Source organism: Numida meleagris, chromosome 3, assembly GCF_002078875.1.
Source record: "Numida meleagris isolate 19003 breed g44 Domestic line chromosome 3, NumMel1.0, whole genome shotgun sequence".
Lineage (NCBI taxonomy): Eukaryota > Metazoa > Chordata > Aves > Galliformes > Numididae > Numida > Numida meleagris.
In genome coordinates, this window is record NC_034411.1 from 88,252,982 (window position 1) to 88,273,712 (window position 20,731).

The 20,731-nt window shown below is 36.8% G+C and overlaps 1 long non-coding RNA gene across 1 annotated transcript; it reads left to right on the forward strand.

Annotated features, from left to right (window-relative positions):
• On the forward strand, positions 288-19,760 carry LOC110396468. The gene is made up of 7 exons (XR_002436987.1): positions 288-490; positions 2,981-3,063; positions 5,819-5,876; positions 9,773-9,918; positions 11,420-11,484; positions 13,434-13,602; positions 17,040-19,760. It is a non-coding gene; the product is annotated as an uncharacterized LOC110396468 (long non-coding RNA).

Sequence of the window (20,731 nt, forward strand, 5' to 3'; positions counted from 1 at the left end):
GACGTGATAATCTTGGGCATATGTAATAATTTCTTTTAAAATGAAAGTGTCATATTCTTCAGATCTTGGTGGAGCAATAATAAGTAACTAGGAAGTCTCCATGGTGTAATGCATTTTCTGGAAGAAGTCAAATGAGACTGAATGCACTGAGCTGAACTTCTGAGTTGCTCTTTTCCTAAAGTCATCCTTACTGAAAAAAAAAAAAAAAAGCAAGCTAAGCTCTCTCAACAATCTTCCTCTGTTGTAGGTTATAATCAGCCTGTAATATTATGTGGGTAAGTGTGTTGTTTTCTTATCTGACCACCATGTGTCTGCTGTTTGTGTGCGGCTATGTGTCAGATGCAGATCTACTGAAAGCAAAAAGGCTTTGATTTTTCCTCCTTCCAGCATCAGTGAGAAGGGTACTCTCCACAGCCCAGCTGTGAACATGACTGCAATGCCCTTCTGCCCAAGTCCGTCCTTTGAGGTAGACCCAGTTGTCCATGGAGAGGTAACTTTTTCAATGCTTATTCTGATTATTATTTTTGAAGACACGTTTTGAATTAAAGCACTTTCCAAAAAATAGGAAGTTGTGTATTTCATTTCTTCACAAGTCCTGCCTCATCTGGTTCATATCAGTCAGACTTTGCTAGGTGTCTCCATCGAAGCAAGGTGTGCAGTTAACTAGCACAGAGATTGTTTATATTGTATTATAATAAAATGTGAATGCTCTGCAGAAGCTACAGCTTCTTCTTGTTCAGTGACCCAGCTGGTATAATGGATGGAAGAAAATAGCTTGTATCATAATTTGCTGTATAGCGACTACGATTGCATCACTGGATTCATTGTGATACCTTACAATACCTGTTTGCCTGTACGTCTTTCCTATTCACTTTCTCCATCTTGCTGCCTTACATTGGTTTCCTTGTGCAGTTATTGCATCTGATGGTGATACTGGAGTTCAGAAAAGCTTCAGCCCCAAGGGGAGGAAGGGAGAGTATTTTCAGTGAAGGGTTTCTTCCTGTGGAGCATGCTGCTGTGAGGTATAAGCTGGTCCTCAGATCTAAGGGAGCTTTCAGCAGGAGACTGTGTCTGCTGGTGCCTTGCTGATGAAGAGCTGCTCCTGGAAGCATGCTGTGGGATGCACTGTGCTGCAGATTATTTCCTCAGGAGGAAGAGATGAAAGCACATGAGGATATGCTGTTTGTACTTCACATGGTGTTACCTAAGTGCTGTAATGACTGATGCCTTTAAAACACAAATAATCTCATGCATGAAAGAGCATTACTGTGGTTGCAGTGTCAAGTACCCAAAAATGCCAGAATTGAGATTGCCCAAGAAACCTTAATTCAGCCCTCTTTTGCTGAGTACACTGTCACACTGTGATTACATAGAACCCCAGCCTCATTAAGCATAGAGAATAGCTAGTACTCCAACAGCAAGCAGTTTTACATTATATTTACCTCTTTGCTGTTCACTGAATACCCCCATGGCCTTATTTGCTTCACATTATTCAAACACTGCTGTAAGGTAGAATTATTCATTTCCTCTAGAGTGTTGAACTGCTTCACAAACATTAATTAATTCAGTCTCACAAAGCTCACATTAACTGATTTTTCAGTAAGAAAATCTGTGCAGAAGTTATTTAAGGTCAAAATCAGTCTGTGAGACCAAAACCAGCAGCTTTCAGAGGACTTCATACTTGTGTTCAGGAACAGTCCCTGTTTACTAACACTACAGTTTTTACTAACCTGATACATCATAGATGTTTGTCTCTAAATACATAGAGTTTTTGCATACACATACATTTTGAAAACCTATTTATTCATACTATAATAATGTATACATGGTTTACTGGATTCTGAAAGATACTTTCAGCTGATAATTTTGTGAGTCAGTTGTCACCGTGTACATTTGTCATCAGAGACTGCAAACTGGTGTCATAGATGCCAGAGTTGCCTTCAAAAAGCCTTGAAGATTGTCCATAATGCAATATTCGGAAGGAAGAGATTTAGCACAGGGATTTCTTCTAAGATATTGCCTTTGGATACCAAATTTAATTTTGTTTGTTGGTTTACTTATTATTTTAGAAATGCCTCCTTGACTAAAGGATACATTCATCAGGCTGTCATGAATAGACAATCATGACTGTTACACATTTATTAAATACACAGTGAGCAAAGGAACAAACGGAAGGGGATTTCCTACCAGGAGGTGTTTAACCCTTTAATATTCCAGAATATTTGTGCTCATGTTGGACAGTTTTTAGAAAGCAAAAGAGGAGATTGCAAAGCTATTCTTGAACAACTGCACAGTTCACAGTAGCCTGCCACAAGAGGGTCTTTAGATGTGTGCTGAACAATGCAACAGTCTAACTGTAGTTGTGGTGGACCTACTATTGCTATTTTGCAACTAGGATCTCGGAAGTACTCTCCCTAATTAAGCTTTATTTGAATCAAACTAAGAGCTGGACAATTGAGAAAGGACCCTAACAAGACTTTATTATATGCTGAAACCTGAAACCTTTTTTTTTTTTTTTTTATCATGGTGAATGCCCTATTGCAATAGTTGTGTGGAAATATCTCCAGGCTGTAGTTGTTTCTTTAAAAAGAAAAGAAAACATAACTTCAGCTTAGTTCTTTCTGGTTTGCATATTGGCCATTACAACTGAAAAACTGCTAACTGAAATACAGAGACCTAATTTGAATTACTTTTTTATTTAATGAAATCAGACACATCATTAGAAATTCCAGTAGTGATGTATAAACTAGTACAGCACTTCATTTGCTGCGTATCAGTAAAAACTTTATCTTGTTTTGTTGCGCAATTTTGAAATATGAATTTGAATACACCCATTAAGGTGTGCATTGTTAGATTAAAAATTGCCTGATACCATCACATTTTTTATTATAACAATGCTTCCTGAAATACCATTCTAATCATTTTTTATCAGTGCCTACACCTTTTTCATAACTTCCAGATTTCACTTTGTTTATTTCAGATGTATTGTATCATTCTGAATTAATTGCGTGCAACTTTTTGAGGCAATCCACAGAATCATGCTTTGTCTGATATAAGCTTCATGTAAGTGCCATTTTTGGTGTATCCTTTCTGTTTATTAACAGACAATTTTTAAAGTGGAAAATGTGTTCTGACTTCTACAGCCCAATCAGAGGATTGGCACTTTGAATCCAAGTAAATGATGAATGTTGGCATGCAAGTGGAAGAGGCTCTGCCAGTTGGAAACTGCAAAACAGTGGCCAACAGTTAATACATACAATGAAGCCATCATGTTTTTATCTTCACTTTGAGAAAGATGGAGCAGGACCTCCCTAGTTACCTCTGCATTAATGTTACTGCTCCATTATCAAACTCATCACCAGGAGATTAAATAATATTAATTTGCTGTGAAGTCTAGAATATTGCTTCCTTACTGGGATGTGACAAAGTGGCTCAAATTCTTTACGATCATAAGAATCCTATTTCAAACAGCAACATCTTCACTTTCAGTATGATTTCTGTTCATCTGTTAAGAATTCTAGAGCAGCAAAAAGGATCCTATCAGAAGAATTATCTGTGAAGATAAGTGTTTATCTGCTTTTTAAATTTGGTCATTTAAATCTTCAAAGCTCTATCTTTCTTAACTTTGCAATGATTTTGATAGTGTCATTGGAGAGAGATCACGTAGCCAAATTGAAAGTGTGAATTACTTCCACAGAATCTCCAGTACTTGCATACACTCAGTCAGAAAAATGTGGATGTCATTTAAAGACACTTGTTCCCTGTTCTCCTGGATTACAAGTTCAATATCTCTTGGGTAATGTGGACATGGGAGCAGGGAGATACAAAGGAGGTGGGAAGAGAAGAGGTACTTAATAGAAACTGAACTGTGTTGATTACAGAAATAACTGTTTTCATCCTGCAGCACCAAAGTAAAATACTGCCGTTTAATTCCAAAGAATATTATGGTAGGTGAAAAATAAATATTATTATTTTTCCCTGGACTACTTATTTTTATCTCTAGACCAAACTATCTTTAATATAATATGGAATATTTCATAGCTAAGTACGAGAATAGTTTGTTCTTCCATCCTGTCTTCATTGTATGATTCGTTTGAATTGGCCATCATTTCATATTGTTCCTTTCAAAAGAACTGAATATCATTTCCTTTTGTCTATGAAGCTTTTTTCTTTTCTTCTACATTCTTTGTAACCTCTGTGATTCTATTCTTTAGAAGTGATTTTAAAGTAATTTTGTCAATGTTTATTTTTCTGAGTTTTATAACTTTTATGTATGTTTTGGTCTCTTAAACTACATTACTATAGAAAGTCTTTTCCTGTTTTAATCACAGATAATGGATTTTGCAAAAAAATGTTTTCAAATAAATCCTACATTGCACAATGCCTTGTTTATTTTTTTGGAGTAGATATTACATTTGAATGTACATTAGACAATTTGTTCTCACAAATTAGTACTGATACGAGTTTGTATCATTTGAATTTAAAACTTAATGAAGTCCTACTCCTTTCTCTCAGACTTCAAATTGAATTTGGAGCTATACATCTATAATGTAATAATCAAGAGTCTTGGTTCTTGAGAAAACATGAGAAAATATAGCTATAAAAAAAAAAGAAAACAGCAACAAAAATTAAATCTTGATGGGTATCAGTTTTAAAATGGAAATGGAAAATCCAATGGAAATTAGTCATTTGTAAGGCACGAGTTTTCAGATAAGTTGAGAATATCTGCTGATATTTGATTGTGCTTTAAAGAATATGACTGTGTAGTACTACCATTCAAGGTTGTTAATTAGCTTAGGGCACTCTTTACTGTCAAGCAAACAAAAGCAAACAAACAAAAATAAAAACCACAGGAAAACAACAGAAAAAAAACGTATTTCCCCCCCAGTTAGTTTATTTTTGCAGTGCTCTTTAACTTCCTACTAATCTGCTGATTTACACAGATGTAATACACAAACCTTAGTGTTAGTTCATTAAGATTTTTTCTGAAACTCCATCTCCTTACACAAACTGCTAAAAACTTCTTAAATAGTACTTAAATAGATTTTTTTTTCAGGATAATTAAATCTACTGAGGACCTCCATTGTTAGTCAGCATTAATAAATTCACCAGTGTTTGATTTTGTCGTAGATGTGGTGAAATTTTAGGATACACATTCATTTTCAAAATGGACAGTATTGAAAGATCATGTGGTTCATGTGGTTGAGAGCATTGTATCTGCAACCACCACCTGTACTGCTGCTCTTCAAAAAGGTATTGCTGAGTGCCATGCACTTGAAAAAGTATGTTAGTGGCTTCCAGTTTACTATCTCTGCTAGGCAGATGGAAAAAGCATTCTAGAAAAGAGTATTGGTATCTTTTCTGTCCAAATGTGAAATGTTTTAAATATTATTAATGTAAAATGTTATTTTAATGTAAAATGTAAAGTAAAATGTTGTCATTAGGCTTAATTAACAGAACACTTTTAGTGGACATTTGCAAATGTAAAGACTTACAGAAACTATGGAAGAAGATGTTCTGGAATTTAAGCCTACAGAGACAAAAAAATTCAGAGTAAGAAGCTTAAACTTTCCCCTTTGGTCTCTTCTCAACTGAGTAAAACTCTAACATGTAATATTAACAGTCTATAGTAGACATTGCATTACTAGAGGTTAAGTTGTTATTGCGGAAATTGAAACATTAAAACCATGTTCTGTTTTTTTTTCCTCCAATTTTACTAGGAGAAATGCTAAAATATGAAAAAAAAACCTTATAATTTGATTAATAAATATCAAGGATGTGAGTATATGATTAAACTGTAATTCTTTTTTTCTTTTAGATCGTTGAAAAAATTGAGGAAGATACAGTATTATACATTCTTATAAAACTTGCTGTCGGTAGGTATTAACACTAATGTCTTTCCTGACTGTTTCATTTTATCTAAGAAAGTAGAACTGAGTTTTATTTCCAGTACGTGTAGTACAAGACATGGAAGGACAGGAATTTCAGGGCAAGATATCACTCTGTGTTATGGCTGGAAGGAGAAATACAAGCTTTTCATAGCCTCACTGGCGACCATTGAGTGAGAGAGATGGGGTAATACAGTGATAGCAGTGTGACAGAGTAAAAAGACAGAAATAAATGAGTGAAATAAGAATGACTTAATACCTCTATCAGGAAGACTTAAGTCCAAACTTGAAAAAGATGCCAAATCCTTCAGTAAGAAGTGCTCCAGCTGCAGAGTACAGTGGTGGCCTTTTAAATGGAAATGTCCATTAAGCAACTGAATATCATATTTAAATATAAATGCTCTCAAACCAATCTTGAAAAATTTGCGTGGAGACAGGAAAATTCCTTGAGATATATTTTATGGAAATGTAAAGACAGTGGACCATATGTGCCTTTTTTTGTTGTGTGCTATGCATAAATTTATTTAATGTTGCTTATCAGCTAGTATGGCAACTTTGAGACAGAGTGCAAAAGTTCCCATAAAGTTTGGGAAAAAAAACCCTCACTCAAATAAATCTTCTATTAGACATGCTATTTTTTTTTTCTCTCATCACAAAGTCTTTAGCTTTCTGCAACAGAATCAACCTTGGACAAAGAAGTGAATGTGATAAATACATGCTGATTGGCAGGTTTTAAACTTTCCAACAATGACTACTGAAATTCCCCAGTTGCTTGAGTACGCACAGATTACGCACAGTTATGATTTTCTCACAAATAATCTAGCAAGTTCTCTGCAGTGGCCTGGGAAAAGAGGCTGTGTGAAGCTTCATGCTTTTTCCTCAACAGAAGATGATGAGAAAAGAAAGAAACAAATAAATAATTAAATTGCTGTTTCACAACACAAAACATTTGCATGTTTATATCATACATATAAGGCTATGTCATAGGGAAATTGGGACATGGTGTTTTGGGATAAAGAAAATAACTGACTCAGCTGTCAGAAAAGTTTTCTCTTTTTGACCAGAGGTTTCTTCATCAAGGGAACTAATTGGATTGCTATAAATTGGAGCTTGGGAAAGAAGTGTAAAACGGTCATTTGACTGGACCCTGCAGCAACCAAGAAAGTAAATTAATGTGGCAATATAAATGTGTTCAAGAGGGACCCAAAGTCACTTACACTTAGTTAAGACTGATTTTTCCATCAATGAATGACTCATCATTAGCTCTTGTAGAGAAAGTTTGTTTCTATTTATTAAATATATGTTATTAGTAGGACAAGAGGAAATGGTTTCAAACTAAAAGAGTGTAGATTTAGATTGGATATAAGGAAAAAGTCTTTTACAGTGAAGGTGGTGAGGCACTAGAGCAGACTGCTCTGAGATGTGATGGATTCCCTGTCCCTGGAGATGTTCAAGGCCAGCCTGGATCAGGCTCTGGGCATCCTAATCTAGCTGTGGTGTCCCTGTTCATTGCAGGGGAGTTTGACTAGATGACCATTAAAGGTCCCTTCCAACTCTGAAAATTCTATGATTCCATGAATCTAATATAAACTATATTTCTCTGTTATACAACATTATGAACATAAAGCTCATGTCTTGAGGAATATTTGGGGCAGTGAAGGCAGTAGCTATACAGATTAGGAGAAAATAAGAAATTGATTTCTAACATACGTCATATATGCAATAAATTTTAAAGTGTTCTTCACCTCCTCAAATTCTTTATTAAGGATAAATATTTTGATAATAGAGTTTCTATTGCCATAGGAAGATGATAAACTTTAGAAATTCAACCAGTTTATGCATCAGCTCTCCAACTTCTGTTTGAAGGTCAAACTAACAAAAAACTTTATTTTGAAAACAGATTTTATTTTTTGACTAAATTAATATTTTAAAAAATCCTACAAATTAATTACATCACTTCTGTTCAAAAATTTCCTAATTTATATGGATGCAAATATCTCATTCATGCCATTATCCACTTTCTGTGTTTCATCATGTAGAAATAGGAAAAAAAAATTACTTGAAGTCCTTGGAGGAAAAGACTATGTGAATATCTTTGAATATGCCTTAAAAATAACTCTTAATCTTTGATGAAATTTATTCAAAGTGGAATTTTAGTAAAATATATTCTTCAGAACTTTTTTAGTTTGTTGAACTTTACTAGCCTCATAAGTTGCAATGCTGTTCTCACTCATGTTTTGTATTTATTTTCTTAGCTACAGTATGATGAGTAGGCAAATCCAAATCTCCATCTTTTTCTCTCCTGAAACATTTAATTGCAGAATGGATCACAAGTTAAACAACAGCCTGAAGCTAAGAGTTATGCCCTTTATATTTCTTTGAGTACATAATAAGATGTATTAGCAAAGGTTGAGGTATGGTGACAAAATATTCAATATGTCTTTGTATGCAGAAAAGCAGATGAAACTAATGAAAATATATGGAGCACTGAAGTAGGGTTTGGGAAGAGTCACACTGTGGTAATGTAAGTTAAGTAAAGTATATGTCTGGCTGAAGGACAGAACAAGTGAGGATACAATGATCCTAATCTTAACAGATGATACTTGAGAGATTGGTGAAGCCCAGATTGGAACCAATGGCACCAAAATGAAATAAGCTGTTTTGTTTTTCATAAGGGTCATCTCTGGGTCCTGAATTTTCAAGCAGATGACTCAACTCACTGTTAATAAACTGACTGGAGTTTTCTCATAGCATAAGCAACACCCTTCCTGAATGCATCTGCAGACCTGGTAGCATAATCCTGAATCTGATTGCTCCATAAACATTAACATTATATTCACAAAATATTTGTGGCAAAAACTGCTATTATGGCAATTTTCCCCCTCCTCTCCCTTTAAATCTGAAAAATCTAAATAACATGAAACAGGAAATTTTTCAATATGTTGTTCAGGTAGGTAAGATCTATACAGGGAGGAATCCATGCCACATTAATTTGTGGCTGCCTTTACCATAACTCACAGGTATCTCAGCCGGTTTAATAAAATGCATTTTTTCTTGCTTTACTCAAGTGTGCGGCAACTCATTGCAGCTGCATAGGAAAACACAGCACATGACACAACAGCCAATTAAAATGAGATCCACAGAATCCAAATAATTGCATTTGCAATGGCTGACAAGTATAGCCATGAGTGAAGTATTGAGCTAGGAAGTAGAGCAGTATGAAAATATCCAACTTTCATAAACTGCCCCCATTACCACTGTTATTACTTAGATCCAGATTTTATTTCTGTTCATCTTATTGTAATGACAGATGAGTGAGTCCATAGTTACTGTAATGCAGGCCTTTCCAAAGAGAAATTAAGAGAATGACATGATAGGGTATAACTTTTGAACAAAGTTCAAAAAGAAGAGGGAAATGGGAGTTTGTATCTGGTTGCAGCTTTGTTTTCAGAGTATTGATGTTTTATTTGGTTGTTTGGTGGGTTGTTTTGTTTTGCTTTGCTTTTGTTGTTTTTTATGTTTTGAATGTGGTAAAAGATCTTGGATTCAGACTAGTCCTCCCATTGGTGCAAAAGATGAACTTAGTGATTCAAGCAGGGAAAAAATAGAAAATACTGTGAGTGGTGGTTTTATTTACAGGGCTTTCTTAGTTTCTTCTTAACAGAAGAAGAAGAGAAGAAGGCCATGAACATCCCATGCACTCAGTTCCTTCCAGCCCATTGTATCTTCCCCAAAAGACTGCACACACTTCTTTCTCACACATCCTTATCTCTGTTAGCCAGCCTTCCCCAGGAGCTCCATGCCCTTCTCCAGGAGCTCTCTTGGGCCTCCTCTATCTTACCACAGCCTTAGAGTACTTTTATTTCTGTCCAAATCCTGTCTAGGTTCTGATGAATGGAAGCAGGAGGAGGAGATGAGTGTTTGTATTCCTTCAGATTGAGGAGAGGCGTGAGGCCAGACTCAGGATGCTGTGGGAGAACAGCTCAGCTGCCCAGCACCCAACAAGGAGCAGCTCTGTGAACAAGAACAGGTAACCAGCTGTAAAAGAGCAAAGGGCCATGTCCTGATTGTAGCAAAGCACCTATTTGAAGCCGGTGATCAGGTGTGTAGGCCCTTGAGGAAGGTAAGCGTTACTTAGACAAATGTTTAACTTTCCTGAAGGGCAGTTTGAAATGCTCCAGATTTCTGATTATGATTCTGTTGCAGATCCATCCTCTCTCCCTCTGTCTTTAAAAATTATTCCTCCGTTTCAGGTAGACAGCACACATCCGTTCCAAATCTCTGTTTATCTAGTGCCAATGTGCAAAAGCTGGGACTATCCCCTCCCATATGTCTTCTGGCTGTGGGCTGGAGGCAGGCAAAGGGTTGACCCAGCAGTGCCAGCCTAGCAGCAAAGCAGTGTCAGCCCCACATAAGCCACACTGAAGCAACAAGAAACTGAGCATACACAGACTTTTAATAAGCTTGTTGGCTCTGCAGTAAAGACATCTGGCAAACACTCTGAAATAAAAAAATTCCAGACTATTCAGACACCTAGGAAGGTTAGCATTGGAGTGATGCAAAGCACATGTGATACCTTGCTCCATCAGATTTGCAGCCTGGCTTTCTGGATTACACTGCCAGTAGGAGTAGGTTTGAGCTGAAATGTCAAAGCTCAGGAAGGCAGAAGCTTTGCACAGAAAGGTAGACATGGGGCTATGAGTTCCTGCAGCAGTGGCAGGATGGAACGGCCTGGATGCTGCTCATTTCCTCTTCATGTTCCTCCCTAAAACAGGCAGTTAGGACACAGGCTTTTGCCATGGTGTTGTGTCAGCCAGACAGGGTGAGAATAATGGAATTATCACTGGGTATCAGTAAAGGCTGGCAAAAGTTGACATCAGTAATTGAACTGTTGGCAAACTAAGGCAGAATGTGAGAAACTATCACTAAATGACAAAATGTAATCAGAACATCTCTCTGCTGAGCTAAAACACAAGCAGTGACTCCTGGGAAGTGAGAGAAAAGCTGGAAATAGAGCAATTAAGACCTTTATTTAGCAGTGAACAGGTAAGTACATGAAATACCATATGCCTTTGCACAGTCAGGTTCCAACAAGTTAAGAGATGTCCTTCAAATAGCATTGCTGTGCAGCGCTCACTGGGATGTGTGATAGGAATATGTTGACTGTTACAGTTTTTGAATAAAGGCCAATGGAATTAGATCTGTATAATGGAGTGTGGCACGAGAGAAAATGTCAGTTGGCTGAAGGAATCTTTTAAAGAAGCATCTAAAAAGCAATCACTCGCAAGCATAGTGTGTTGGCTTCCTTTGGACCAATTGTATGGCTGCAGATATTCATGAAAGAGTGAATCACAGAGGTTACACAAATGTTGAGTTTTTCATGCTTATTAATTTCACACTTGTCAGAACAGAGGGAGAGTTGAGTATTTGCCTGCAATGTTTTCCAGCTGCTATATTGCTGTTGCAGTGCCTATCATTTCAAAGGACAAATTTGGCCCATCCCAATGTCTCTGCCACTTTTCTTGTTTTAGGATCCCAAGGGCAAGCAGAACTTCCTGGTTGCAGGCCCTGCCTTCTTTCGACACCATGGGAAGATGTATGTATTTGAAAGAATCTCAGCTAATTTCATCTCATGACACCTTCTGTCTTTCCTAATCTCTTTCTATGACACAGGGAATGGAGAAACATTAGAGCCATAAATTAAGCACTGGATGAGTTAAAAACTTCTCAATGTCAAAAGCAAACAAACAAAATATTGCGACTATAAATGAAAGCAAGAAAAACAACAAAACCATATAACAGCTGTTGATGTGGTCAGTAAAAACTATTATTCTATGAGAAACAATTAAATTCAACAATTAAGCAGGAGGTTGGCATAAGGCAGTTAGGTAAAGCCCAGGAGTATGGGAAAGCAAACAGGTCAAGCAAGTTTTGCTGCTGTCTCAATATCCCTTAGGCACCTATGGATAATACTTGGCTTGGTTTGCTCGAGTTTCATTGGAGTTACATCAGAGATACCAAAAAAAGAGGCATATTTAAGGCAACCTTCTTCCCCCCACCAGACCTCCTATTGACAATTACAGAAACAGGGAAGCTTTTATGAAATACTTTCTGGCTCGGATTAAATAAATGAGCAACTGCCAAAGACACTTCAGTGGGATGGCTGATCTCAGGTTTCCCTCCTATACCTGGAAGAGAATTCTGACAGTGACCTGATGTCTATTCACTTAGTCATTTGTTTCAAGATTTTCATCAACATTACAATGATTCCTACTTCCTATTCTTGAGAGGATTCAGGTAATCAGCCATACATAGGTGAAAACTATTCAGTCAGAGAGTAATTCAGATTAACTAACTTTGGTTAATGTTAATGCATTTATGAAACAACAACTCTGATGCTTATTTTAAAAGAGAGAAGGCCAACTGATATGTTTGAAATAAATATCAACATAAATCTAATAAGAGGAATAAAAGAAACTGGGTAGTTTCAAGATGGTATCTGAATACTAAGGCTGTACAGAAATGAAAAAGAGAGAAAATATGCCTTCCTCATTAAGTATACAAAAGATTAGATTATCTAAGCATCCACCTCCATTCTGTATTACATGAAAGCAATTTCCTGTTTTATTTTATATTTTAAAACATTGTTTACTCAAATGTATGACATCAGATAAAACATATAATGTTTTTAGGTGACTTTTTATTCCACTGACAGTCAATATTTTCCTAATGATTTTTCCATATTTCTTTTTATCATTTTATGGCCCGCATTTAGTTAATATAGATGTACTAGAGAATATACTAGAGAATTATTTTACAGTTACTTCTGATAGCCATTTATAAAATCAGAACTGTAAAGGCAAATTAGGGAAAATATGGAAAATATGGAATGGGGTAAATTGAAAACAAAATACACAAGTTCAAACTATGTTTGTGTTCTGTAACTTCCCTACAGCTCTTCTTCTGTGAAATTGTTTATTCCATTTCATTAGGATTGTGTTCATGAACTGAAGGTACAACAGGTTGAGTAGTTGATTGCAATATACTTTCAATATCTGTGGAAGACTACCCCTTCAGGTGTAGATAACCCATTTGCCTTCAAACATACATGAATTTTGCATTCAACACCCTCCTCGCAACTTATGCTAAACGTTATAGGAAGAGACAAATAGAACTTCTTTCAGAGACTCTCTTTGCACCCTAATAAGTTCCAGAAAACATCTTCTGTTTTATTGGCATAAGAGCTCTATTAACAACTCAACAACAACTCCTCCTTAATTTGTCCTTTAAATTGGTCTGTACAACATTTTCTCCCTCTTTACAGCTGAGGTAATACTGGCTACAAGTCACTGTTGGAAAGGTAATAAATAAGTAGTTATAAAGCACCAAGGAATTCCCAGAAAGATTACATCTAGCATGAACCTTTGATATGCCGAATTTCTTATGATGTTATAATTGGTCTTAAAATATATATTTTAGAGTGAATTATACTTTTCTATCAAAGCAATAAGGAATTTGAAGATTATGTTCTTTTGGTGATTTCAGTTTCTAGGATGAAACGTTGTCGATTCTTCAAGCAGCATGTGTCCTCTTAGAAATCAATGAAAGAACTGCTCTAGCAAAATATTTAAAATATTTCTTTCATCTGTAGAGAACTGAACAGCCAACTTTTAATAATCTGACATATTCAACTGACTTCAAGTGGTAGCTCAAGGTAAGAGTCTGATTAGCTCATGGTTTCTTCTACTGAAAATAAAATGATTAAAAGATAGAATTTCATGGGCCCTCAGCAAATACCTGATACATGCCTTTTTTCTGAGACTAGGACTGTTGCTGCCTAGCCTATTCCTGACAAACTCTTACATAACTGTCTCTTAAAACTTCTACTTCAGTTTACTTGTTCTTCAAAAGTGCTAGAAATTATTATCCCATATTTGGAAAACTTATTTAAGTAATTTAATTTTGTAATTTAAGGGAATGACCTGAGGGTTTGGAGGTGTGTGTAGGGGAAATCCAAGCATTTAAATATATTAAAAAATGGATAACATAGTTGATAATATTTTAGAACTGCAAGTCGTCCAATTTAAAATCTGGCTTATCAGAAATCCTAGAAACTGAAGCATCTAATAAAAAATGCCTGCCTTAAACCTCTAACAAAAATAGAAGAAAAAATATCATTTGCATATTATTGTGAACATGTTATAAAACTTAAAATACTGTTTGATCCTTAGTTTACGTTTTAGGTCATCTCTTAAATGTAGTAAAAGAATTATAAGATATAAAGTTTTATGTATGCTTTCTCTATTAAGTCATTTATTTCAGAAAGACATATTTCATTCTATGTCAGAATCAGATAAAGATGAAATTTAAATAAGGAATTATGGTTCCTTTTTACATTAACCCTCCATTCCATTTTTATGCAACCAGAAATGATGGTATTATGGTAGACTCCAGCAAGAATTGAAATACCGTAAGTTACTGTAAGTTGTACCTTTTGCTAAAGCAGATTTTCTTGTTGAGGGCTAATTCACACCCCTCAAATTTTATAGCTTGCTCTCAACTACTGTTAATCCAAGATGAATCTTGCTGGTTGGAGCGGAACATGCAAGATGTAATGGCTCGCTCAGCTTCAAGTGTGTGGGAGGTGTTTAGGAAAGAGCCAGCTCTAGCAATGTTGGCACAGCGTGCCTTATTCTGCCTGCTTTTCCTTAATGATACTCTTTAGATTGCTTGGAAGTTCATCCCACACATGATTAACTAGCACGCTCAAGACAATTAGACAAAGAGTAGGCTGTAATACAGCCTTACCTAAAACTGTCTTTCCAAACTGTAACAATTTCCTCCTGAGCAGGCCCTTGACCTTCAAGACATTCTAGTATTGCCCCCAACACGCTGTAAACTTATGCCATGCATAGTAACGTGTGAAAGGCAAGTTCTCGCCTACTAGTCTCTCATGCCACTCAAGGTGTGTCTTGCTAGTTCTAGCTTGCAGAAGAAGCAAAGAGTTTTCATTGATATGCTACAGGGTGCTGAACCAGTTCTCACTATATCTGCAAATAAACAAGTACCAGTACAGATACAGGAACGTATTTTATCCAAACCATCATATAAGCATGCTAAATCTCAGAACTGTCAGTCCCAGCTTCTCTGCATATTTTGGTTTTAGAAGGGCACATAGAATCATAGAATCAAAGAATGGCCTGGGTTGAAAAGGACCTCAAAGATCATCGAGTTTCAACCCACCTGCTGTGTGCAGGGTCGCCAATCACTAGACCAGGCTGCCCAGAGTCACATCCAGCCTTGCCTTGAATGCCTCCAGGGATGGGGCATCCACAACCTCCTTGGGCAACCTGTTCCAGTGCATCACCACCTTCTGTGTGAAAAACTTATTCCTAAGATCTAACCTAAATCTCCCCTGTCTTAGTTTAAAACCATTCCCCTTTGTCCTATCTACCCTCAAAACAGTCATACCCCCTCCTGTTTATATGTGCCCTTCAAATACTGGAAGGCCACAATGAGGTCTCCCTGGAGCCTTCTTTTCTCCAAGCTAAACAAGCCCAGTTCCCTCAACCTTTCCTCATAGGAGAGGCACTCCAGCCCTCTGATCATCTTGGTGGCCCTCTTCTGAACTCGCTCCAAGAGTTCTGTATCTTTCTTGTGCTGGGGGCCCCAGGCCTGGATGCAGTACTCCAGATGAGGCCTCACAAGAGCTGAACAGAGGGAGACAATCACCTCCCTGTCCCTGCTGGCCACTCCTCTTTTAATGCAGCCCAGAACATAGTTGGCCTTCCGGGCTGCCACCGCACACTGCTTGCTCATGTCCAACTTCTCATCCACCAGGACCCCCAAGTCCTTCTCCACAGGGCTGCTCTCAAGGAGAAACACCTGTGAGTCAAGGAGAGACACCTGTGCAGTCTCTTGCTATAGGAACAGTATAGGAACATTACCTTTCTTTTCACAGTCAGAATGTGATGTAGCACCCTTCCAAATCTTTACAGCAAGATGTGGACACTAAGAATCAGATTCAGATCAGTGAAACTTTAAACTCATTAATGCCTCAGGAAATTTGTGATTAGCATAATATTCTTTTTTATATTCCAGTCAGCACAACAACTTCATAGAGGAGTATACAATGCACTGATGGTGATCTGAGCCCAACTAAGAGGTGGCTGCCTCTATGTCAGTCAACAGAATTGGATTAACTTCCAAAAAAGCTCACACTGTTTGTGCTCTCTAGGGATCCCAAGACAAAAAAATGTCTGTGGATTCCTGCATCACTGCTATTATACAGGGTCAAAGACAGGAAAGGATCGCTGTCGTGAGCTAATTTTATCTGTATGATACGGGCCTCTTCTGAATAAGGACCAATAGCTATAAACAAAAATACAGCTTCGGAATCAGTACCCAAAATTACGTAGTTATATTTCTTTATATAAATCTCCAACTTCATTTCCATTTAGAGATTCTCCATCTATTTGACAGTTCCTCAAATTCTTTCTTAATTTGATTCACTACCTTTTCATGAGAGTTCCGACTTAATACCTTGACACTTGTTTAATCCAGCATTGGTCTCTCTTTACACTAGTATCATAATCACATATTTCCAACTTTGCACAAAGGCATGTAGATAGATCTTAACATTTTCTGTAAAAATAACTTTTCATGTGCAGGAATGAGTTCCAAGTGTGCACAATCATCACTCAGATATTAGTGTAATGTAGAATTTAGGAAAAGCTAGATAAAACAAAAGTACAAATAATAGCAGGCACATGAATTACATTGTGAGAGTACATTCTCCTCTGAAAGCCACAAAAGTCCTGTATATCTTTTTTTTTTCTTGAGAGGAGTACTTTTACATAGCAATAGGTGGAGTTGAACCTGTTAGGATCAAGCCCTCTTTATTATGCATTTTATGGACCGCTCTGTGATATGCACATGGGAGGGGAGGGAATGGGGGAAGGTGTGGTTGATATACAATTTAGATAACCCATTCTGAATAATTTAGTTACCTGAAACTTCTAGTCCCTGTACTTTTTCCTTTAGTACTTACTAGTCATGCTATTTCTGATGCAACAAAAGCACGTAGATAATGCCCGGTTAAAAACTTATACACAACACCTGAATCTGTGGCAAATTTCTTTTCTCTTGCAGCTCTCTTTCCCATGAAGAATTCCTAGGAACTGACAGTGCTGTTGAGCACTTTGATCACAAGGCACATGCTGCAAGAATGCTTCAGATTTCTCACAGCCTGAAGCACATGCAATAAAGGGCACCTGAATGAAGTTCTGCACAGAATATGGTGCTCTGTAGTTCTTCATAAGGGACTCAGATTTTGAATTGTTCATGATTTTTAACACTTCTGATTGTAGCAGCTTGGGCTCTCAGTGTTGGTCTCATATTCAGAGAGCACAACATTGGTGATTTTCTTTGCTCAGCACATTCTAACTCCTTACCTAAGTGGTAACGCTGGATTTCTTTAACATATCTGTGAGCTCTGGTCCATATCCAAGTCATGATTTAGCTTGTTATCACAGACTTTATTAAACCAAAAAACTTGTAGGACTGGAACTGCTGACATAGAATTGAGATTAACTGCTTTCTGTGTGGGTTTTTTAGGTCTGTTCTTTTTCAGAAAAATCTGTCTTTTACGCAGAATATCATACTCCTTGAGCACTTCTGATATGCAGTTTTATCGTTAGCTCAGGTGATTGACTATGCATTATTAAAAGCAAGGCCAGAAATAAGACTACCTGCAATTAGCCAGAACTCATCATTTGTAATTATGACATGGATTGCTATTTAAGTGTCCATCAGTCCCACGTTTCCAAGGAGTGCCAGAGGACGCCTTCTGGCGTATTATATTTAGCAGCACATCCACAGCCTGACAGAGTCTGTCAATGATCTGCTTCCTTCAGTTATCAAGTTTAAGCAATCAGTATTAAACCACTGAAGAAGATACCTGGTTCCAACTGAAGTGCAGCTCAGTTCCCAGTATCCACTGCCTTTTCACTTAAAATTGAAAGTGCCTGGTTTATTTTTTGTCCATAACATAGTGGGAGGAATGGGAAAAATGCGCTCTGGAGGAGGTTGAGTCTGAAGCTTCTCAGGAGCCCCTGGCCAGATCTGAGGCCCCTTGCACTTTACATTCGCTGGCTACTTCTGGTGATATGTTCTGTTTATTATTTGATACAAAATAGGCCAAACAGTGGATATCACACTTTAGTAGTCAAACAATACTGAGAGACTACATCTGATAAAGAAGAAAAGACACTAATCATGAGTTTGGATGTACAGAGACACTGAACTGATACTGTTCTCATTCACATTGCTGATTAAAGTGTTCATAAATCTTTAGCTAAGAAATTATTCTTGGTATACCCAGCAGAAACAAAACAGTTTTCCTTTAAAATTTCAACTTAATCAAACATATTATCTAATCAACACATAGCCTATCAGCCTCAGATTCTGTTAGCCTTTTCATCAGAACTTCATGCAGTGAAATGAGAGAAGTCCAAATGCACTCCTGCAATTAGTTACTGAGTTAGTGTGACAGAACATGCTTTCAACAGGTAGGTCTTTAGTATTTGTATGTTAATAGCATAGTAACAGTGTGTTAACATATTAATTATATTATCATCCTCTAGCTTTTTATTCTTAGAGTTTCAAAGTAGCTTTTCTATCATTTTAATCACAATTTGTAAGTGATTTGCAGATCTGTCATTTTCTGGTGATGTGGTTTAGCCTTTCATACGCAGCAGAGCATTATTTTTCTTTGATTTATCTGTTCCTTTGACTAACAGCTAAAGATTTAGTGAGATATGCAAAAGCAGTCAATAAAATCCCTTGCTCATTGTCATATTGTCTCCTACAGAAGATTATGATATAAAAGAAAAGCTTCGTCCTCCAAATAAATTCTCAATAAACATTTATTTTCACTTGCATGATTAAAATTGTGATAAAAATATACCATTCTTGCTATCAAGCTGATACTGAGCAATGTCTGTGGAGATTTGAACATGACATCAGATTGGTTTATTTTTCTCCTAGTTACAAATCAGACTTTATTTGCACAGAGGTACTTTTTCAGCTAAGGATATTATGCTTAGAGATGAACAATCACCCAGGTTTTCTATTTTAGGTATGATTTCATCCGTCAAGTTCTGATTAAAATAAATGCTGTTAAATAAGTGTTGAATTACATATTTTGGAATTATTTGGAAGTGTGTAAACAGCAGAGGAGCCGAAACATAAATTGTTTGCATACCAGGAAATCATCCAGTAAGGGCACGATGTCATTTTTGAGGCTTGATTGTGTTATTTCCATCAATTTTCTTCTGATATCTCCACGAGACCAGAACTATGTGAAGGCATTACAGAGAACTCTTCTCTGTAAGTTGTGGTGAATTCAAGCTGCTTGGTAATTTTGTGCCCTTACTGCAACTAGCCTACTGCTCTCAAGGATGCTAGATGCTAAATCCATCTGTTTCTGAAGGTGTGAATAGAATATTTCTATATTATAGCTTGCTTTCATATGAGAAAAAAACAAGTACTTTGTTGGTCTGATGGTGTTTTTGCATCCTAGGAGATATTTCTAGCCTTAGTGAAGTTGCTTTTCCTTCTGTGGGAGAGAAAAACTAAATCCACTGCTTCTGGCATAATGCTTAGATAATTTTTCAGAGAAATTAAGATAATAAATTAATTTTAGATATAATCTGTTATTATTTCATCAAAAAGGGACTGTATAAATTGAAAATTGAGTCTCTTCTATTTATATTTACTACGTTTTTGTTGCTTAACAAATGGTTTCCATTCACCCTAACAGAACCTACAGAGCTTCAAACTTGCTATTCTGCTGCTATTGCAAAAATTTAATTGTAAAATAAATAATGATTTCAAATAATATTGCATCTGGGTCTTGCTTTAAGTGCTCAGTGTCCTGAGATTCCCCCATTGCAGAGGGCCAAGGACTGTAAGGTAGGACACTGTGGCACTGGGAGGACAACTTGTTGGCCAAGTGGCTCCTGAGGGTTTTCATAGCTCTCTTACAGAACAGCTTGTGTAACAGCAGTTTGCACAGCAGCCTCGTGTTAAAGTCAGGCTTTCACTGATCAATAGACAAGTCAAATAGCAAATAACTCAAATGATAACTAAACAATATCATATTCAAAAAGGCATCCGTGTGTCAGTTAGCTGAACGTGTTCACACACATGAACAGAGAGTGGTGTGTTCCACCTGGCCCTTACAAGTTAAGCTAATAAAGCTGCACAAAAAAATCATATTAATTTGAGTAAGAGCACCCCTTGTCATTATTAGAGACAAAAGTAGCCAGATTTTGTGTCTGGAAACTGTAGCGGATATAGGATAAATCATACAACCAGCCTAACTGTTTTCATGCAAGAAGTTGAAAGTAGTTATTTTCTGTTTCCAAAAAAACTGTTGCCTCAGCTAACAAATGCCATTCTCCACTCCCAGGGTTCCTTCAAGAGGGCACAGTTAATTAGGGAGAGCTCCACAGGGGTTTTTAACACATTTTGTGATTTTTCCCTGTTCGCTTTGCACTTCACAGGGCAGAATTCCAGAGGTAACTAAAAATCAATAGGTTCTGTGTCTTTTGGGGGAAAAAAAAGTACGTTTTGTAAAATGCCAAAGGGAAGGAAGTAGAGAAGGAGGAAAAAAATAGCTACAGCCCAGTGATGCATGCTATTACCCTTTTGACCACTACATCATGTGGGAAATTCAGATAGAACTGGTTTAAATTGACTTGAGGTTCATTACTGGTTCAACACACAGAGACAACACTAAGTTTTTTCACCCATAAGAGTGTTTATTTGCATATATTTAT